The sequence below is a fragment of the Osmia lignaria genome, unplaced genomic scaffold, assembly GCF_051020975.1.
Source record: "Osmia lignaria lignaria isolate PbOS001 unplaced genomic scaffold, iyOsmLign1 scaffold0002, whole genome shotgun sequence".
NCBI classification, from domain to species: domain Eukaryota; kingdom Metazoa; phylum Arthropoda; class Insecta; order Hymenoptera; family Megachilidae; genus Osmia; species Osmia lignaria.
This window is the reverse complement of record NW_027478159.1, coordinates 19,898,919-19,922,735: the sequence shown is the minus strand read 5'-3', so window position 1 is coordinate 19,922,735 and position 23,817 is coordinate 19,898,919.

Sequence of the window (23,817 nt, the reverse complement as noted above, 5' to 3'; positions counted from 1 at the left end):
TTCTATGATATTTTTTGATCAGATGCGTAGTTCTCGAGATATATCAAGATATTTAAAAGTTCCGAAGCCGCACCAACATAATGGAGATACAGAAACACCGTGGCCCCTTTCTTTGAGATAACTCTGCACTATTGCGAGCTGGAAATGCCACTTCCAGCTTAGCTGTGCAGAAGAAGAACAACAAGAAGAAGAAATATCTCGAAATATGTCCGTCAGGCCCCTTCCCTTGAGATATATCTGCAAATATCTCGGAAACGAAGTGAGCTATGGCAAAATGTTGAGAGACCTTTTTTGTAGAGAATTATGTTTCCTACAATTTATGTTCTATGATATTTTTTGATCAGAAGCGTAGTTTTCGAGATATATCGAGATATTTAAAAGTTCCGAAGCCGCAGCAACATAATAGAGATACAGAAACACCGTGGCCCCTTTCTTTGAGATAACTCTGCACTAGTGCGAGCCGCAAATGCCACTTCCAGCTTAGCTGTGCAGAAGAAGAACAACAAGAAGAAGAAATATCTCGAAATATGTCCGTCAGGCCCCTTCCCTTGAGATAAATCTGCAAATATCTCGGAAACGAAGCGAGCTATGGCAAAATGTTAAGAGACCTTTTTTGTAGAGAATTAAGTTTCCTACTTTTTATGTTCTATGATATTTTTTGACCAGATGGGCAGTTCTCGAGATATATCAAGATATTTAAAAGTTCCGAAGCCGCACCAACATAATAGAGATACAGAAACACCGTGGCCCCTTTCTTTGAGATAACTCTGCACTATTGCGAGCTGCACATGCCACTTCCAGCTTAGCTGTGCAGAAGAAGAACAACAAGAAGAAGAAATATCTCGAAATATGTCCGTTAGGCCCCTTCCCTTGAGATAAATCTGCAAATATCTCGGAAACGAAGCGAGCTATGGCAAAATGTTAAGAGACCTTTTTTGTAGAGAATTATGTTTCCTACAATTTATGTTCTATGATATTTTTTGATCAGAAGCGTAGTTTTCGAGATATATCGAGATATTTAAAAGTTCCGAAGCCGCACCAACATAATAGAGATACAGAAACACCGTGGCCCCTTTCTTTGAGATAACTCTGCACTATTGCGAGGTGCAAATGCCACTTCCAGCTTAGCTGTGCAGAGGAAGAACAACAAGAAGAAGAAATATCTCGAAATATGTCCGTCAGGCCAGTTCCTTTGAGCTGAATCTGCAAATATCTCGGAAACGAAGCGAGCTATGGCAAAATGTTAAGAGACGTTTTTTGTAGAAAATTATGTTTCCTACAATTTATGTTCTATGATATTTTTTGATCAGATGCGTAGTTCTCGAGATATATCAAGATATTTAAAAGTTCCGAAGCCGCACCAACATAATAGAGATACAGAAACACCGTGGCCCCTCTCTTTGAGATAACTCTGCACTATTGCGAGCTGGAAATGCCACTTCCAGTTAAGCTGTGCAGAAGAAGAACAACAAGAAGAAGAAATATCTCGAAATATGTCCGTTAGGCCCCTTTCCTTGAGATAAATGTGCAAATATCTCGGAAACGAAGCGAGCTATGGCAAAATGTTAAGAGACCTTTTTTGTAGAGAATTAAGTTTCCTACTTTTTATGTTCTATGATATTTTTTGATCAGATGGGTAGTTCTCGAGATATATCAAGATATTTAAAAGTTCCGAAGCCGCACCAACATAATAGAGATACAGAAACACCGTGGCCCCTTTCTTTGAGATAACTCTGCACTATTGCGAGCTGCAAATGCCACTTCCAGCTTAGCTGTGCAGAGGAAGAACAACAAGAAGAAGAAATATCTCGAAATATGTCCGTCAGGCCAGTTCCTTTGAGCTGAATCTGCAAATATCTCGGAAACGAAGCGAGCTATGGCAAAATGTTAAGAGACCTTTTTTGTAGAGAATTATGTTTCCTACAATTTATGTTCTATGATATTTTTTGATCAGAAGCGTAGTTTTCGAGATATATCGAGATATTTAAAAGTTACGAAGCCGCACCAACATAATAGAGATACAGAAACACCGTGGCCCCTTTCTTTGAGATAACGCTGCACTAGTGCGAGCTGGAAATGCCACTTCCAGTTTAGCTGTGCAGAAGAAGAACAACAAGAAGCAGAAATATCTCGAAATATGTCCGTTAGGCCCCTTCCCTTGAGATAAATCTGGAAATATCTCGGAAACGAAGAGAGCTATGGCAAAATGTTAAGAGACCTTTTTTGTAGAGAATTAAGTTTCCTACTTTTTATGTTCTATGATATTTTTTGATCAGATGCGTAGTTCTCGAGATATATCAAGATATTTAAAAGTTCCGAAGCCGCACCAACATAATAGAGATACAGAAACACCGTGGCCCCTTTCTTTGAGATAACTCTGCACTATTGCGAGCTGTAAATGCCACTTCCAGCTTAGCTGTGCAGAAGAAGAACAACAAGAAGAAGAAATATCTCGAAATATGTCCGTCAGGCCCCTTCCCTTGAGATATATCTGCAAATATCTCGGAAACGAAGCGAGCTATGGCAAAATGTTAAGAGACCTTTTTTGTAGAGAATTATGTTTCCTACAATTTATGTTCTATGATATTTTTTGATCAGATGCGTAGTTCTCGAGATATATCAAGATATTTAAAAGTTCCGAAGCCGCACCAACATAATAGAGATACAGAAACACCGTGGCCCCTTTCTTTGAGATAACTCTGCACTATTGCGAGCTGCAAATGCCACTTCCAGCGTAGCTGTGCAGAAGAAGAACAACAAGAAGAAGAAATATCTCGAAATATGTCCGTCAGGCCCCTTCCCTTGAGATAAATCTGGAAATATCTCGGAAACGAAGAGAGCTATGGCAAAATGTTAAGAGACCTTTTTTGTAGAGAATTAAGTTTCCTACTTTTTATGTTCTATGATATTTTTTGATCAGATGCGTAGTTCTCGAGATATATCAAGATATTTAAAAGTTCCGAAGCCGCACCAACATAATAGAGATACAGAAACACCGTGGCCCCTTTCTTTGAGATAACTCTGCACTATTGCGAGCTGTAAATGCCACTTCCAGCTTAGCTGTGCAGAAGAAGAACAACAAGAAGAAGAAATATCTCGAAATATGTCCGTCAGGCCCCTTCCCTTGAGATATATCTGCAAATATCTCGGAAACGAAGCGAGCTATGGCAAAATGTTAAGAGACCTTTTTTGTAGAGAATTATGTTTCCTACAATTTATGTTCTATGATATTTTTTGATCAGAAGCGTAGTTTTCGAGATATATCGAGATATTTAAAAGTTCCGATGCCGCACCAACATAATAGAGATACAGAATCACCGTGGCCCCTTTCTTTGAGATAACTCTGCACTATTGCGAGCTGTAAATGCCACTTCCAGCTTAGCTGTGCAGAAGAAGAACAACAAGAAGAAGAAATATCTCGAAATATGTCCGTCAGGCCCCTTCCCTTGAGATATATCTGCAAATATCTCGGAAACGAAGCGAGCTATGGCAAAATGTTAAGAGACCTTTTTTGTAGAGAATTATGTTTCCTACAATTTATGTTCTATGATATTTTTTGATCAGAAGCGTAGTTTTCGAGATATATCGAGATATTTAAAAGTTCCGATGCCGCACCAACATAATAGAGATACAGAATCACCGTGGCCCCTTTCTTTGAGATAACTCTGCACTAGTGCGAGCCGCAAATGCCACTTCCAGCTTAGCTGTGCAGAAGAAGAACAACAAGAAGAAGAAATATCTCGAAATATGTCCGTCAGGCCCCTTCCCTTGAGATAAATCGGCAAATATCTCGGAAACGAAGCGAGCTATGGCAAAATGTTAAGAGACCTTTTTTGTAGAGAATTAAGCTTCCTACTTTTTATGTTCTATGATATTTTTTGACCAGATGGGCAGTTCTCGAGATATATCAAGATATTTAAAAGTTCCGAAGCCGCACCAACATAATAGAGATACAGAAACACCGTGGCCCCTTTCTTTGAGATAACTCTGCACTATTGCGAGCTGCACATGCCACTTCCAGCTTAGCTGTGCAGAAGAAGAACAACAAGAAGAAGAAATATCTCGAAATATGTCCGTTAGGCCCCTTCCCTTGAGATAAATCTGCAAATATCTCGGAAACGAAGCGAGCTATGGCAAAATCTTAAGAGACCTTTTTTGTAGAGAATTATGTTTCCTACAATTTATGTTCTATGATATTTTTTGATCAGAAGCGTAGTTTTCGAGATATATCGAGATATTTAAAAGTTCCGAAGCCGCACCAACATAATAGAGATACAGACACACCGTGGCCCCTTTCTTTGAGATAACTCTGCACTATTGCGAGGTGCAAATGCCACTTCCAGCTTAGCTGTGCAGAGGAAGAACAACAAGAAGAAGAAATATCTCGAAATATGTCCGTCAGGCCAGTTCCTTTGAGCTGAATCTGCAAATATCTCGGAAACGAAGCGAGCTATGGCAAAATGTTAAGAGACGTTTTTTGTAGAGAATTATGTTTCCTACAATTTATGTTCTATGATATTTTTTGATCAGAAGCGTAGTTTTCGAGATATATCGAGATATTTAAAAGTTCCGAAGCCGCACCAACATAATAGAGATACAGAAACACCGTGGCCCCTTTCTTTGAGATAACTCTGCACTAGTGCGAGCCGCAAATGCCACTTCCAGCTTAGCTGTGCAGAGGAAGAACAACAAGAAGAAGAAATATCTCGAAATATGTCCGTCAGGCCAGTTCCTTTGAGCTGAATCTGCAAATATCTCGGAAACGAAGCGAGCTATGGCAAAATGTTAAGAGACGTTTTTTGTAGAGAATTATGTTTCCTACAATTTATGTTCTATGATATTTTTTGATCAGAAGCGTAGTTCTCGAGATATATCAAGATATTTAAAAGTTCCGATGCCGCACCAACATAATAGAGATACAGAAACACCGTGGCCCCTCTCTTTGTGATAACACTGCACTATTGCGAGCTGGAAATGCCACTTCCAGTTTAGCTGTGCAGAAGAAGAACAACAAGAAGAAGAAATATCTCGAAATATGTCCGTTAGGCCCCTTCCCTTGAGATATATGTGCAAATATCTCGGAAACGAAGCGAGCTATGGCAAAATGTTAAGAGACCTTTTTTCTAGAGAATTAAGTTTCCTACTTTTTATGTTCTATGATATTTTTTGATCAGATGCGTAGTTCTCGAGATATATCAAGATATTTAAAAGTTCCGAAGCCGCACCAACATAATAGAGATACAGAAACACCGTGGCCCCTTTCTTTGAGATAACTCTGCACTATTGCGAGCTGCAAATGCCACTTCCAGCGTAGCTGTGCAGAAGAAGAACAACAAGAAGAAGAAATATCTCGAAATATGTCCGTCAGGCCCCTTCCCTTGAGATAAATCTGGAAATATCTCGGAAACGAAGAGAGCTATGGCAAAATGTTAAGAGACCTTTTTTGTAGAGAATTAAGTTTCCTACTTTTTATGTTCTATGATATTTTTTGATCAGATGCGTAGTTCTCGAGATATATCAAGATATTTAAAAGTTCCGAAGCCGCACCAACATAATGGAGATACAGAAACACCGTGGCCCCTTTCTTTGAGATAACTCTGCACTATTGCGAGCTGTAAATGCCACTTCCAGCTTAGCTGTGCAGAAGAAGAACAACAAGAAGAAGAAATATCTCGAAATATGTCCGTCAGGCCCCTTCCCTTGAGATATATCTGCAAATATCTCGGAAACGAAGCGAGCTATGGCAAAATGTTAAGAGACCTTTTTTGTAGAGAATTATGTTTCCTACAATTTATGTTCTATGATATTTTTTGATCAGATGCGTAGTTCTCGAGATATATCAAGATATTTAAAAGTTCCGAAGCCGCACCAACATAATAGAGATACAGAAACACCGTTGCCCCTTTCTTTGAGATAACTCTGCACTATTGCGAGCTGCAAATGCCACTTCCAGCGTAGCTGTGCAGAAGAAGAACAACAAGAAGAAGAAATATCTCGAAATATGTCCGTCAGGCCCCTTCCCTTGAGATAAATATGGAAATATCTCGGAAACGAAGAGAGCTATGGCAAAATGTTAAGAGACCTTTTTTGTAGAGAATTAAGTTTCCTACTTTTTATGTTCTATGATATTTTTTGATCAGATGCGTAGTTCTCGAGATATATCAAGATATTTAAAAGTTCCGAAGCCGCACCAACATAATGGAGATACAGAAACACCGTGGCCCCTTTCTTTGAGATAACTCTGCACTATTGCGAGCTGTAAATGCCACTTCCAGCTTAGCTGTGCAGAAGAAGAACAACAAGAAGAAGAAATATCTCGAAATATGTCCGTCAGGCCCCTTCCCTTGAGATATATCTGCAAATATCTCGGAAACGAAGCGAGCTATGGCAAAATGTTAAGAGACCTTTTTTGTAGAGAATTATGTTTCCTACAATTTATGTTCTATGATATTTTTTGATCAGATGCGTAGTTCTCGAGATATATCAAGATATTTAAAAGTTCCGAAGCCGCACCAACATAATAGAGATACAGAAACACCGTTGCCCCTTTCTTTGAGATAACTCTGCACTATTGCGAGCTGCAAATGCCACTTCCAGCGTAGCTGTGCAGAAGAAGAACAACAAGAAGAAGAAATATCTCGAAATATGTCCGTCAGGCCCCTTCCCTTGAGATAAATCTGGAAATATCTCGGAAACGAAGAGAGCTATGGCAAAATGTTAAGAGACCTTTTTTGTAGAGAATTAAGTTTCCTACTTTTTATGTTCTATGATATTTTTTGATCAGATGCGTAGTTCTCGAGATATATCAAGATATTTAAAAGTTCCGAAGCCGCACCAACATAATAGAGATACAGAAACACCGTGGCCCCTTTCTTTGAGATAACTCTGCACTATTGCGAGCTGTAAATGCCACTTCCAGCTTAGCTGTGCAGAAGAAGAACAACAAGAAGAAGAAATATCTCGAAATATGTCCGTTAGGCCCATTCCCTTGAGATAAATCTGCAAATATCTCGGAAACGAAGCGAGCTATGGCAAAATGTTAAGAGACCTTTTTTGTAGAGAATTATGTTTCCTACAATTTATGTTCTATGATATTTTTTGATCAGAAGCGTAGTTTTCGAGATATATCGAGATATTTAAAAGTTCCGAAGCCGCACCAACATAATAGAGATACAGAAACACCGTGGCCCCTTTCTTTGAGATAACTCTGCACTATTGCGAGGTGCAAATGCCACTTCCAGCTTAGCTGTGCAGAGGAAGAACAACAAGAAGAAGAAATATCTCGAAATATGTCCGTCAGGCCAGTTCCTTTGAGCTGAATCTGCAAATATCTCGGAAACGAAGCGAGCTATGGCAAAATGTTGAGAGACGTTTTTTGTAGAGAATTATGTTTCCTACAATTTATGTTCTATGATATTTTTTGATCAGAAGCGTAGTTTTCGAGATATATCGAGATATTTAAAAGTTCCGAAGCCGCACCAACATAATAGAGATACAGAAACACCGTGGCCCCTTTCTTTGAGATAACTCTGCACTAGTGCGAGCCGCAAATGCCACTTCCAGCTTAGCTGTGCAGAGGAAGAACAACAAGAAGAAGAAATATCTCGAAATATGTCCGTCAGGCCAGTTCCTTTGAGCTGAATCTGCAAATATCTCGGAAACGAAGCGAGCTATGGCAAAATGTTAAGAGACGTTTTTTGTAGAGAATTATGTTTCCTACAATTTATGTTCTATGATATTTTTTGATCAGAAGCGTAGTTCTCGAGATATATCAAGATATTTAAAAGTTCCGATGCCGCACCAACATAATAGAGATACAGAAACACCGTGGCCCCTCTCTTTGAGATGACTCTGCACTATTGCGAGCTGGAAATGCCACTTCCAGTTTAGCTGTGCAGAAGAAGAACAACAAGAAGAAGAAATATCTCGAAATATGTCCGTTAGGCCCCTTCCCTTGAGATATATGTGCAAATATCTCGGAAACGAAGCGAGCTATGGCAAAATGTTAAGAGACCTTTTTTCTAGAGAATTAAGTTTCCTACTTTTTATGTTCTATGATATTTTTTGATCAGATGCGTAGTTCTCGAGATATATCAAGATATTTAAAAGTTCCGAAGCCGCACCAACATAATAGAGATACAGAAACACCGTGGCCCCTTTCTTTGAGATAACTCTGCACTATTGCGAGCTGCAAATGCCACTTCCAGCGTAGCTGTGCAGAAGAAGAACAACAAGAAGAAGAAATATCTCGAAATATGTCCGTCAGGCCCCTTCCCTTGAGATAAATCTGGAAATATCTCGGAAACGAAGAGAGCTATGGCAAAATGTTAAGAGACCTTTTTTGTAGAGAATTAAGTTTCCTACTTTTTATTGTTCTATGATATTTTTTGATCAGATGCGTAGTTCTCGAGATATATCAAGATATTTAAAAGTTCCGAAGCCGCACCAACATAATAGAGATACAGAAACACCGTGGCCCCTTTCTTTGAGATAACTCTGCACTATTGCGAGCTGTAAATGCCACTTCCAGCTTAGCTGTGCAGAAGAAGAACAACAAGAAGAAGAAATATCTCGAAATATGTCCGTCAGGCCCCTTCCCTTGAGATATATCTGCAAATATCTCGGAAACGAAGCGAGCTATGGCAAAATGTTAAGAGACCTTTTTTGTAGAGAATTATGTTTCCTACAATTTATGTTCTATGATATTTTTTGATCAGATGCGTAGTTCTCGAGGAATATCAAGATATTTAAAAGTTCCGAAGCCGCACCAACATAATAGAGATACAGAAACACCGTGGCCCCTTTCTTTGAGATAACTCTGCACTATTGCGAGCTGCAAATGCCACTTCCAGCGTAGCTGTGCAGAAGAAGAACAACAAGAAGAAGAAATATCTCGAAATATGTCCGTCAGGCCCCTTCCCTTGAGATATATCTGGAAATATCTCGGAAACGAAGAGAGCTATGGCAAAATGTTAAGAGACCTTTTTTGTAGAGAATTAAGTTTCCTACTTTTTATGTTCTATGATATTTTTTGATCAGATGCGTAGTTCTCGAGATATATCAAGATATTTAAAAGTTCCGAAGCCGCACCAACATAATAGAGATACAGAAACACCGTGGCCCCTTTCTTTGAGATAACTCTGCACTATTGCGAGCTGTAAATGCCACTTCCAGCTTAGCTGTGCAGAAGAAGAACAACAAGAAGAAGAAATATCTCGAAATATGTCCGTCAGGCCCCTTCCCTTGAGATATATCTGCAAATATCTCGGAAACGAAGCGAGCTATGGCAAAATGTTAAGAGACCTTTTTTGTAGAGAATTATGTTTCCTACAATTTATGTTCTATGATATTTTTTGATCAGAAGCGTAGTTTTCGAGATATATCGAGATATTTAAAAGTTCCGATGCCGCACCAACATAATAGAGATACAGAATCACCGTGGCCCCTTTCTTTGAGATAACTCTGCACTAGTGCGAGCCGCAAATGCCACTTCCAGCTTAGCTGTGCAGAAGAAGAACAACAAGAAGAAGAAATATCTCGAAATATGTCCGTCAGGCCCCTTCCCTTGAGATATATCTGCAAATATCTCGGAAACGAAGCGAGCTATGGCAAAATGTTAAGAGACCTTTTTTGTAGAGAATTATGTTTCCTACAATTTATGTTCTATGATATTTTTTGATCAGATGCGTAGTTCTCGAGGAATATCAAGATATTTAAAAGTTCCGAAGCCGCACCAACATAATAGAGATACAGAAACACCGTGGCCCCTTTCTTTGAGATAACTCTGCACTATTGCGAGCTGCAAATGCCACTTCCAGCGTAGCTGTGCAGAAGAAGAACAACAAGAAGAAGAAATATCTCGAAATATGTCCGTCAGGCCCCTTCCCTTGAGATAAATCTGGAAATATCTCGGAAACGAAGAGAGCTATGGCAAAATGTTAAGAGACCTTTTTTGTAGAGAATTATGTTTCCTACAATTTATGTTCTATGATATTTTTTGATCAGAAGCGTAGTTTTCGAGATATATCGAGATATTTAAAAGTTCCGATGCCGCACCAACATAATAGAGATACAGAATCACCGTGGCCCCTTTCTTTGAGATAACTCTGCACTAGTGCGAGCCGCAAATGCCACTTCCAGCTTAGCTGTGCAGAAGAAGAACAACAAGAAGAAGAAATATCTCGAAATATGTCCGTCAGGCCCCTTCCCTTGAGATAAATCGGCAAATATCTCGGAAACGAAGCGAGCTATGGCAAAATGTTAAGAGACCTTTTTTGTAGAGAATTAAGTTTCCTACTTTTTACCTTCTATGATATTTTTTGATCAGATGCGTAGTTCTCGAGATATATCAAGATATTTAAAAGTTCCGAAGCCGCACCAACATAATAGAGATACAGAAACACCGTGGCCCCTCTCTTTGAGATAACTCTGCACTATTGCGAGCTGGAAATGCCACTTCCAGCTTAGCTGTGCAGAAGAAGAACAACAAGAAGAAGAAATATCTCGAAATATGTCCGTCAGGCCCCTTCCCTTGAGATATATCTGCAAATATCTCGGAAACGAAGTGAGCTATGGCAAAATGTTGAGAGACCTTTTTTGTAGAGAATTATGTTTCCTACAATTTATGTTCTATGATATTTTTTGATCAGAAGCGTAGTTTTCGAGATATATCGAGATATTTAAAAGTTCCGAAGCCGCAGCAACATAATAGAGATACAGAAACACCGTGGCCCCTTTCTTTGAGATAACTCTGCACTAGTGCGAGCCGCAAATGCCACTTCCAGCTTAGCTGTGCAGAAGAAGAACAACAAGAAGAAGAAATATCTCGAAATATGTCCGTCAGGCCCCTTCCCTTGAGATAAATCTGCAAATATCTCGGAAACGAAGCGAGCTATGGCAAAATGTTAAGAGACCTTTTTTGTAGAGAATTATGTTTCCTACAATTTATGTTCTATGATATTTTTTGATCAGAAGCGTAGTTTTCGAGATATATCGAGATATTTAAAAGTTCCGAAGCCGCACCAACATAATAGAGATACAGAAACACCGTGGCCCCTTTCTTTGAGATAACTCTGCACTAGTGCGAGCCGCAAATGCCACTTCCAGCTTAGCTGTGCAGAGGAAGAACAACAAGAAGAAGAAATATCTCGAAATATGTCCGTCAGGCCAGTTCCTTTGAGCTGAATCTGCAAATATCTCGGAAACGAAGCGAGCTATGGCAAAATGTTAAGAGACGTTTTTTGTAGAGAATTATGTTTCCTACAATTTATGTTCTATGATATTTTTTGATCAGAAGCGTAGTTCTCGAGATATATCAAGATATTTAAAAGCTCCGAAGCCGCACCAACATAATAGAGATACAGAAACACCGTGGCCTCTTTCTTTGAGATAACTCTGCACTATTGCGAGCTGCAAATGCCACTTCCAGCTTAGCTGTGCAGAAGAAGAACAACAAGAAGAAGAAATATCTCGAAATATGTCCGTCAGGCCCCTGCCCTTGAGATATATCTGCAAATATCTCGGAAACGAAGCGAGCTATGGCAAAATGTTAAGAGACCTTTTTTGTAGAGAATTATGTTTCCTACAATTTATGTTCTATGATATTTTTTGATCAGAAGCGTAGTTTTCGAGATATATCGAGATATTTAAAAGTTACGAAGCCGCACCAACATAATAGAGATACAGAAACACCGTGGCCCCTTTCTTTGAGATAACTCTGCAATAGTGCGAGCCGCAAATGCCACTTCCAGCTTAGCTGTGCAGAAGAAGAACAACAAGAAGAAGAAATATCTCGAAATATGTCCGTCAGGCCCCTTCCCTTGAGATAAATCTGCAAATATCTCGGAAACGAAGCGAGCTATGGCAAAATATTAAGAGACCTTTTTTGTAGAGAATTAAGTTTCCTACTTTTTATGTTCTATGATATTTTTTGATCAGATGCGTAGTTCTCGAGATATATCAAGATATTTAAAAGTTCCGAAGCCGCACCAACATAATAGAGATACAGAAACACCGTGGCCCCTTTCTTTGAGATAACTCTGCACTAGTGCGAGCCGCAAATGCCACTTCCAGCTTAGCTGTGCAGAAGAAGAACAACAAGAAGAAGAAATATCTCGAAATATGTCCGTTAGGCCCCTTCCCTTGAGATAAATCTGCAAATATCTCGGAAACGAAGCGAGCTATGGTAAAATGTTAAGAGACCTTTTTTGTAGAGAATTATGTTTCCTACAATTTATGTTCTATGATATTTTTTGATCAGATGCGTAGTTCTCGAGATATATCGAGATATTTAAAAGTTCCGAAGCCGCACCAACATAATAGAGATACAGAAACACCGTGGCCCCTTTCTTTGAGATAACTCTGCACTATTGCGAGCTGCAAATGCCACTTCCAGCTTAGCTGTGCAGAGCAAGAACAACAAGAAGAAGAAATATCTCGAAATATGTCCGTCAGGCCAGTTCCTTTGAGCTGAATCTGCAAATATCTCGGAAACGAAGCGAGCTATGGCAAAATGTTAAGAGACGTTTTTTGTAGAGAATTATGTTTCCTACAATTTATGTTCTATGATATTTTTTGATCAGAAGCGTAGTTTTCGAGATATATCGAGATATTTAAAAGTTCCGAAGCCGCACCAACATAATGGAGATACAGAAACACCGTGGCCCCTTTCTTTGAGATAACGCTGCACTAGTGCGAGCTGGAAATGCCACTTCCAGTTTAGCTGTGCAGAAGAAGAACAACAAGAAGCAGAAATATCTCGAAATATGTCCGTTAGGCCCCTTCCCTTGAGATAAATCTGCAAATATCTCGGAAACGAAGCGAGCTATGGCAAAATGTTAAGAGACCTTTTTTGTAGAGAATTAAGTTTCCTACTTTTTATGTTCTATGATATTTTTTGATCAGATGCGCAGTTCTCGAGATATATCAAGATATTTAAAAGTTCCGAAGCCGCACCAACATAATAGAGATACAGAAACACCGTGGCCCCTTTCTTTGAGATAACTCTGCACTAGTGCGAGCCGCAAATGCCACATCCAGCTTAGCTGTGCAGAAGAAGAACAACAAGAAGAAGAAATATCTCGAAATATGTCCGTCAGGCCCCTTCCCTTGAGATAAATCTGCAAATATCTCGGAAACGAAGCGAGCTATGGCAAAATGTTAAGAGACCTTTTTTGTAGAGAATTAAGTTTCCTACTTTTTATCTTCTATGATATTTTTTGATCAGAAGCGTAGTTTTCGAGATATATCGAGATATTTAAAAGTTACGAAGCCGCACCAACATAATAGAGATACAGAAACACCGTGGCCCCTTTCTTTGAGATAACTCTGCAATAGTGCGAGCCGCAAATGCCACTTCCAGCTTAGCTGTGCAGAAGAAGAACAACAAGAAGAAGAAATATCTCGAAATATGTCCGTCAGGCCCCTTCCCTTGAGATAAATCTGCAAATATCTCGGAAACGAAGCGAGCTATGGCAAAATGTTAAGAGACCTTTTTTGTAGAGAATTAAGTTTCCTACTTTTTATGTTCTATGATATTTTTTGATCAGATGCGTAGTTCTCGAGATATATCAAGATATTTCAAAGTTCCGAAGCCGCACCAACATAATAGAGATACAGAAACACCGTGGCCCCTTTCTTTGAGATAACTCTGCACTAGTGCGAGCCGCAAATGCCACTTCCAGCTTAGCTGTGCAGAAGAAGAACAACAAGAAGAAGAAATATCTCGAAATATGTCCGTTAGGCCCCTTCCCTTGAGATAAATCTGCAAATATCTCGGAAACGAAGCGAGCTATGGTAAAATGTTAAGAGACCTTTTTTGTAGAGAATTATGTTTCCTACAATTTATGTTCTATGATATTTTTTGATCAGATGCGTAGTTCTCGAGATATATCGAGATATTTAAAAGTTCCGAAGCCGCACCAACATAATAGAGATACAGAAACACCGTGGCCCCTTTCTTTGAGATAACTCTGCACTATTGCGAGCTGCAAATGCCACTTCCAGCTTAGCTGTGCAGAGCAAGAACAACAAGAAGAAGAAATATCTCGAAATATGTCCGTCAGGCCAGTTCCTTTGAGCTGAATCTGCAAATATCTCGGAAACGAAGCGAGCTATGGCAAAATGTTAAGAGACGTTTTTTGTAGAGAATTATGTTTCCTACAATTTATGTTCTATGATATTTTTTGATCAGAAGCGTAGTTTTCGAGATATATCGAGATATTTAAAAGTTCCGAAGCCGCACCAACATAATGGAGATACAGAAACACCGTGGCCCCTTTCTTTGAGATAACGCTGCACTAGTGCGAGCTGGAAATGCCACTTCCAGTTTAGCTGTGCAGAAGAAGAACAACAAGAAGCAGAAATATCTCGAAATATGTCCGTTAGGCCCCTTCCCTTGAGATAGATCTGCAAATATCTCGGAAACGAAGCGAGCTATGGCAAAATGTTAAGAGACCTTTTTTGTAGAGAATTAAGTTTTCTACTTTTTATGTTCTATGATATTTTTTGATCAGATGCGTAGTTCTCGAGATATATCAAGATATTTAAAAGTTCCGATGCCGCACCAACATAATAGAGATACAGAAACACCGTGGCCCCTTTCTTTGATATAACTCTGCACTATTGCGAGCTGTAAATGCCACTTCCAGCTTAGCTGTGCAGAAGAAGACCAACAAGAAGAAGAAATATCTCGAAATATGTCCGTTAGGCCCCTTCCCTTGAGATAAATCTGCAAATATCTCGGAAACGAAGCGAGCTATGGCAAAATGTTAAGAGACCTTTTTTGTAGAGAATTAAGTTTCCTACTTTTTATGTTCTATGATATTTTTTGATCAGAAGCGTAGTTTTCGAGATATATCGAGATATTTAAAAGTTCCGAAGCCGCACCAACATAATAGAGATACAGTAACACCGTGGCCCCTTTCTTTGAGATAACTCTGCACTAGTGCGAGCCGCAAATGCCACTTCCAGCTTAGCTGTGCAGAAGAAGAACAACAAGAAGAAGAAATATCTCGAAATATGTCCGTCAGGCCCCTTCCCTTGAGATAAATCTGCAAATATCTCGGAAACGAAGCGAGCTATGGCAAAATGTTAAGAGACCTTTTTTGTAGAGAATTAAGTTTCCTACTTTTTATGTTCTATGATATTTTTTGATCAGATGCGTAGTTCTCGAGATATATCAAGATATTTAAAAGTTCCGAAGCCGCACCAACATAATAGAGATACAGAAACACCGTGGCCCCTCTCTTTGAGATAACTCTGCACTATTGCGAGCTGTAAATGCCACTTCCAGCTTAGCTGTGCAGAAGAAGAACAACAAGAAGAAGAAATATCTCGAAATATGTCCGTCAGGCCAGCTCCTTTGAGCTGAATCTGCAAATATCTCGGAAACGAAGCGAGCTATGGCAAAATGTTAAGAGACGTTTTTTGTAGAGAATTATGTTTCCTACAATTTATGTTCTATGATATTTTTTGATCAGAAGCGTAGTTTTCGAGATATATCGAGATATTTAAAAGTTCCGAAGCCGCACCAACATAATAGAGATACAGAAACACCGTGGCCCCTCTCTTTGAGATAACTCTGCACTATTGCGAGCTGAAATGCCACTTCCAGCTTAGCTGTGCAGAAGAAGAACAACAAGAAGAAGAAATATCTCGAAATATGTCCGTTAGGCCCCTTCCCTTGAGATAAATCTGCAAATATCTCGGAAACGAAGCGAGCAATGGCAAAATGTTGAGAGACCTTTTTTGTAGAGAATTAAGTTTCCTACTTTTTATGTTCTATGATATTTTTTGATCAGAAGCGTAGTTTTCGAGATATATCGAGATATTTAAAAGTTCCGAAGCCGCACCAACATAATAGAGATACAGAAACACCGTGGCCCCTCTCTCTGAGATAACTCTGCACTATTGCGAGCTGGAAATGCCACTTCCAGTTTAGCTGTGCAGAAGAAGAACAACAAGAAGAAGAAATATCTCGAAATATGTCCGTTAGGCCCCTTCCCTTGAGATAAATGTGCAAATATCTCGGAAACGAAGCGAGCTATGGCAAAATGTTAACAGACCTTTTTTGTAGAGAATTAAGTTTCCTACTTTTTATGTTCTATGATATTTTTTGATCAGATGCGTAGTTCTCGAGATATATCAAGATATTTAAAAGTTCCGAAGCCGCACCAACATAATAGAGATACAGAAACACCGTGGCCCCTTTCTTTGAGATAACTCTGCACTATTGCGAGCTGCAAATGCCACTTCCAGCTTAGCTGTGCAGAAGAAGAACAACAAGAAGAAGAAATATCGCGAAATATGTCCGTCAGGCCCCTTCCCTTGAGATAAATCTGCAAATATCTCGGAAACGAAGAGAGCTATGGCAAAATGTTAAGAGACCTTTTTTGTAGAGAATTAAGTTTCCTACTTTTCATGTTCTATGATATTTTTTGATCAGATGCGTAGTTCTCGAGATATATCAAGATATTTAAAAGTTCCGAAGCCGCACCAACATAATAGAGATACAGAAACACCGTGGCCCCTTTCTTTGATATAACTCTGCACTATTGCGAGCTGTAAATGCCACTTCCAGCTTAGCTGTGCAGAAGAAGAACAACAAGAAGAAGAAATATCTCGAAATATGTCCGTCAGGCCCCTTCCCTTGAGATATATCTGCAAATATCTCGGAAACGAAGTGACCTATGGCAAAATGTTAAGAGACCTTTTTTGTAGAGAATTATGTTTCCTACAATTTAGGTTCTATGATATTTTTTGTTCAGAAGCGTAGTTTTCGAGATATATTGAGATATTTAAAAGTTCCGAAGCCGCACCAGCATAATAGGGATACAGAAACACCGTGGCCCCTTTCTTTGAGATAACTCTGCACTAGTGCGAGCCGCAAATGCCACTTCCAGCTTAGCTGTGCAGAAGAAGAACAACAAGAAGAAGAAATATCTCGAAATATGTCCGTCAGGCCCCTTCCCTTGAGATAAATCTGCAAATATCTCGGAAACGAAGCGAGCTATGGCAAAATGTTAAGAGACCTTTCTTGTAGAGAATTAAGTTTCCTACTTTTTATGTAGTATGATATTCTTTGATCAGATGCGTAGTTCTCGAGATATATCAAGATATTTAAAAGTTCCGAAGCCGCACCAACATAACAGAGATACAGAAACACCGTGGCCCCTTTCTTTGAGATAACTCTGCACTATTGCGCGCTGCAAATGCCACTTCCAGCTTAGCTGTGCAGAAGAAGAAATATCTCGAAATATGTCCGTCAGGCCCCTTCCCTTGAGATAAATCTGCAAATATCTCGGAAACGAAGCGAGCTATGGCGAAATGTTAAGAGACCTTTTTTGTAGAGAATTAAGTTTCCTACTTTTTATGTTCTATGATATTTTTCGATCAGAGGCGTAGTTCTCGAGATATATCAAGATATTTAAAAGTTCCGAAGCCGCACCAACATAATAGAGATACAGAAACACCGTGGCCCCTTTCTTTGAGATAACTCTGCACTATTGCGAGCTGTAAATGCCACTTCCAGCTTAGCTGTGCAGAAGAAGAACAACAAGAAGAAGAAATATCTCGAAATATGTCGGTCAGGCCCCTTCCCTTGAGATAAATCTGCAAATATCTCGGAAACGAAGAGAGCTATGGCAAAATGTTAAGAGACCTTTTTTGTAGAGAATTAAGTTTCCTACAATTTATGTTCTATGATATTTTTTGATCAGAAGCGTAGTTTTCGAGATATATCGAGATATTTAAAAGTTCCGAAGCCGCACCAACATAATAGAGATACAGATACACCGTGGCCCCTTTCTTTGAGATAACTGTGTACTAGTGCGAGCCGCAAATGCCACTTCCAGCTTAGCTGTGCAGAAGAAGAACAACAAGAAGGAGAAATATCTCGAAATATGTCCGTCAGGACCCTTCCCTTGAGATAAATCTGCAAATATCTCGGAAACGAAGCGAGCTATGGCAAAATGTTAAGAGACCTTTTTTGTAGAGAATTAAGTTTCCTACTTTTTATGTTCTATGATATTTTTTGATCAGATGCGTAGTTCTCGAGATATATCAAGATATTTAAAAGTTCCGAAGCCGCACCAACATAATAGAGATACAGAAACACCGTGGCCCCTTTCTTTGAGATAACTCTGCACTATTGGGAGCTGCAAATGCCACTTCCAGCTTAGCTGTGCAGAAGAAGAACAACAAGAAGAAGAAATATCTCGAAATATGTCGGTCAGGCCCCTTCCCTTGAGATAAATCTGCAAATATCTCGGAAACGAAGAGAGCTATGGCAAAATGTTAAGAGACCTTTTTTGTAGAGAATTAAGTTTCCTACAATTTATGTTCTATGATATTTTTTGATCAGAAGCGTAGTTTTCGAGATATATCGAGATATTTAAAAGTTCCGAAGCCGCACCAACATAATAGAGATACAGAAACACCGTGGCCCCTTTCTTTGAGATAACTTTGCACTATTGCGAGCTGTAAATGCCACTTTCAGCTTAGCTGTGCAGAAGAAGAACAACAAGAAGAAGAAATATCTCGAAATATGTCCGTCAGGCCCCTTCCCTTGAGATATATCTGCAAATATCTCGGAAACGAAGCGAGCTATGGCAAAATGTTAAGAGACCTTTTTTGTAGAGAATTATGTTTCCTACAATTTATGTTCTATGATATTTTTTGATCAGAAGCGTAGTTTTCGAGATATATCGAGATATTTAAAAGTTCCGAAGCCGCACCAACATAATAGAGATACAGAAACACCGTGGCCCCTTTCTTTGAGATAACTTTGCACTATTGCGAGCTGTAAATGCCACTTTCAGCTTAGCTGTGCAGAAGAAGAACAACAAGAAGAAGAAATATCTCGAAATATGTCCGTCAGGCCCCTTCCCTTGAGATATATCTGCAAATATCTCGGAAACGAAGCGAGCTATGGCAAAATGTTAAGAGACCTTTTTTGTAGAGAATTATGTTTCCTACAATTTATGTTCTATGATATTTTTTGATCAGAAGCGTAGTTTTCGTGATATATCGAGATATTTAAAAGTTCCGAAGCCGCACCAACATAATAGAGATACAGAAACACCGTGGCCCCTTTCTTTGAGATAACTTTGCACTATTCCGAGCTGTAAATGCCACTTTCAGCTTAGCTGTGCAGAAGAAGAACAACAAGAAGAAGAAATATCTCGAAATATGTCCGTCAGGCCCCTTCCCTTGAGATATATCTGCAAATATCTCGGAAACGAAGCGAGCTATGGCAAAATGTTAAGAGACCTTTTTTGTAGAGAAGTATGTTTCCTACAATTTATGTTCTATGATATTTTTTGATCAGAAGCGTAGTTTTCGAGATATATCGAGATATTTAAAAGTTCCGAAGCCGCACCAACATAATAGAGATACAGAAACACCGTGGCCCCTTTCTTTGAGATAACTCTGCACTAGTGCGAGCCGCAAATGCCACTTCCAGCTTAGCTGTGCAGAAGAAGAACAACAAGAAGAAGAAATATCTCGAAATATGTCCGTCATGCCCCTTCCCTTGAGATAAATCTGCAAATATCTCGGAAACGAAGCGAGCTATGGCAAAATGTTAAGAGACCTTTTTTGTAGAGAATTAAGTTTCCTACTTTTTATGTTCTATGATATTTTTTGATCAGATGCGTAGTTCTCGAGATATATCAAGATATTTAAAAGTTCCGAAGCCGCACCAACATAATAGAGATACAGAAACACCGTGGCCCCTTTCTTTGAGATAACTTTGCACTATTGCGAGCTGTAAATGCCACTTTCAGCTTAGCTGTGCAGAAGAAGAACAACAAGAAGAAGAAATATCTCGAAATATGTCCGTCAGGCCCCTTCCCTTGAGATATATCTGCAAATATCTCGGAAACGAAGCGAGCTATGGCAAAATGTTAAGAGACCTTTTTTGTAGAGAATTATGTTTCCTACAATTTATGTTCTATGATATTTTTTGATCAGAAGCGTAGTTTTCGAGATATATCGAGATATTTAAAAGTTCCGAAGCCGCACCAACATAATAGAGATACAGAAACACCGTGGCCCCTTTCTTTGAGATAACTTTGCACTATTGCGAGCTGTAAATGCCACTTTCAGCTTAGCTGTGCAGAAGAAGAACAACAAGAAGAAGAAATATCTCGAAATATGTCCGTCAGGCCCCTTCCCTTGAGATATATCTGCAAATATCTCGGAAACGAAGCGAGCTATGGCAAAATGTTAAGAGACCTTTTTTGTAGAGAATTATGTTTCCTACAATTTATGTTCTATGATATTTTTTGATCAGAAGCGTAGTTTTCGAGATATATCGAGATATTTAAAAGTTCCGAAGCCGCACCAACATAATAGAGATACAGAAACACCGTGGCCCCTTTCTTTGAGATAACTTTGCACTATTGCGAGCTGTAAATGCCACTTTCAGCTTAGCTGTGCAGAAGAAGAACAACAAGAAGAAGAAATATCTCGAAATATGTCCGTCAGGCCCCTTCCCTTGAGATATATCTGCAAATATCTCGGAAACGAAGCGAGCTATGGCAAAATGTTAAGAGACCTTTTTTGTAGAGAATTATGTTTCCTACAATTTATGTTCTATGATATTTTTTGATCAGAAGCGTAGTTTTCGAGATATATCGAGATATTTAAAAGTTCCGAAGCCGCACCAACATAATAGAGATACAGAAACACCGTGGCCCCTTTCTTTGAGATAACTCTGCACTAGTGCGAGCCGCAAATGCCACTTCCAGCTTAGCTGTGCAGAAGAAGAACAACAAGAAGAAGAAATATCTCGAAATATGTCCGTCATGCCCCTTCCCTTGAGATAAATCTGCAAATATCTCGGAAACGAAGCGAGCTATGGCAAAATGTTAAGAGACCTTTTTTGTAGAGAATTAAGTTTCCTACTTTTTATGTTCTATGATATTTTTTGATCAGATGCGTAGTTCTCGAGATATATCAAGATATTTAAAAGTTCCGAAGCCGCACCAACATAATAGAGATACAGAAACACCGTGGCCCCTTTCTTTGAGATAACGCTGCACTAGTGCGAGCCGCAAATGCCACTTCCAGCTTAGCTGTGCAGAAGAAGAACAACAAGAAGAAGAAATATCTCGAAATATGTCCGTCAGGCCCCGTTCCCTTGAGATAAATCTGCAAATATCTCGGAAACGAAGCGAGCTATGGCAAAATGTTAAGAGACCTTTTTTGTAGAGAATTAAGTTTCCTACTTTTTATGTTCTATGATATTTTTTGATCAGATGCGTAGTTCTCGAGATATATCAAGATATTTAAAAGTTCCGAAGCCGCACCAACATAATAGAGATACAGAAACACCGTGGCCCCTTTCTTTGAGATAACTCTGCACTAGTGCGAGCCGCAAATGCCACTTCCAGCTTAGCTGTGCAGAAGAAGAACAACAAGAAGAAGAAATATCTCGAAATATGTCGGTCAGGCCCCTTCCCTTGAGATAAATCTGCAAATATCTCGGAAACGAAGAGAGCTATGGCAAAATGTTAAGAGACCTTTTTTGTAGAGAATTAAGTTTCCTACAATTTACGTTCTATGATATTTTTTGATCAGAAGCGTAGTTTTCGAGATATATCGAGATATTTAAAAGTTCCGAAGCCGCACCAACATAATAGAGATACAGAAACACCGTGGCCCCTTTCTTTGCGATAACTTTGCACTATTGCGAGCTGTAAATGCCACTTTCAGCTTAGCTGTGCAGAAGAAGAACAACAAGAAGAAGAAATATCTCGAAATATGTCCGTCAGGGCCCTTCCCTTGAGATATATCTGCAAATATCTCGGAAACGAAGCGAGCTATGGCAAAATGTTAAGAGACCTTTTTTGTAGAGAATTATGTTTCCTACAATTTATGTTGTATGATATTTTTTGATCAGAAGCGTAGTTTTCGAGATATATCGAGATATTTAAAAGTTCCGAAGCCGCACCAACATAATAGAGATACAGAAACACCGTGGCCCCTTTCTTTGAGATAACTTTGCACTATTGCGAGCTGTAAATGCCACTTTCAGCTTAGCTGTGCAGAAGAAGAACAACAAGAAGAAGAAATATCTCGAAATATGTCCGTCAGGCCCCTTCCCTTGAGATATATCTGCAAATATCTCGGAAACGAAGCGAGCTATGGCAAAATGTTAAGAGACCTTTTTTGTAGAGAATTATGTTTCCTACAATTTATGTTCTATGATATTTTTTGATCAGAAGCGTAGTTTTCGAGATATATCGAGATATTTAAAAGTTCCGAAGCCGCACCAACATAATAGAGATACAGAAACACCGTGGCCCCTTTCTTTGAGATAACTCTGCACTAGTGCGAGCCGCAAATGCCACTTCCAGCTTAGCTGTGCAGAAGAAGAACAACAAGAAGAAGAAATATCTCGAAATATGTCCGTCATGCCCCTTCCCTTGAGATAAATCTGCAAATATCTCGGAAACGAAGCGAGCTATGGCAAAATGTTAAGAGACCTTTTTTGTAGAGAATTAAGTTTCCTACTTTTTATGTTCTATGATATTTTTTGATCAGATGCGTAGTTCTCGAGATATATCAAGATATTTAAAAGTTCCGAAGCCGCACCAACATAATAGAGATACAGAAACACCGTGGCCCCTTTCTTTGAGATAACGCTGCACTAGTGCGAGCCGCAAATGCCACTTCCAGCTTAGCTGTGCAGAAGAAGAACAACAAGAAGAAGAAATATCTCGAAATATGTCCGTCAGGCCCCGTTCCCTTGAGATAAATCTGCAAATATCTCGGAAACGAAGCGAGCTATGGCAAAATGTTAAGAGACCTTTTTTGTAGAGAATTAAGTTTCCTACTTTTTATGTTCTATGATATTTTTTGATCAGATGCGTAGTTCTCGAGATATATCAAGATATTTAAAAGTTCCGAAGCCGCACCAACATAATAGAGATACAGAAACACCGTGGCCCCTTTCTTTGAGATAACTGTGTACTAGTGCGAGCCGCAAATGCCACTTCCAGCTTAGCTGTGCAGAAGAAGAACAACAAGAAGAAGAGATATCTCGAAATATGTCCGTTAGGCCCCATCCCTTGAGATAAACCTGCAAATATCTCGGAAACGAAGCGAGCTATGGCAAAATGTTAAGAGACCTTTTTTGTAGAGAATTAAGTTTCCTACTTTTTATGTTCTATGATATTTTTTGATCAGATGCGTAGTTCTCGAGATATATCAAGATATTTAAAAGTTCCGAAGCCGCACCAACATAATAGAGATACAGAAACACCGTGGCCCCTTTCTTTGAGATAACTCTGCACTAGTGCGAGCCGCAAATGCCACTTCCAGCTTAGCTGTGCAGAAGAAGAACAACAAGAAGAAGAAATATCTCGAAATATGTCCGTCAGGCCCCTTCCCTTGAGATAAATCTGCAAATATCTCGGAAACGAAGCGAGCTATGGCAAAATGTTAAGAGACCTTTTTTGTAGAGAATAATGTTTCCTACAATTTACGTTCTATGATATTTTTTGATCAGAAGCGTAGTTTTCGAGATATATCGAGATATTTAAAAGTTCCAAAGGCGCACCAACATAATAGAGATACATAAACACCGTGGCCCCTTTCTTTGAGATAACTCTGCACTATTGCGACCTACAAATGCCACTTCCAGCTTAGCTGTGCAGAAGAAGAACAACAAGAAGAAGAAATATCTCGAAATATGTCCGTCAGGCCCCTTCCCTTGGGATATATCTGCAAATATCTCGGAAACGAAGCGAGCTCTGGCAAAATGTTAAGAGACGTTTTTTGTAGAGAATTATGTTTCCTGCAATTTATGTT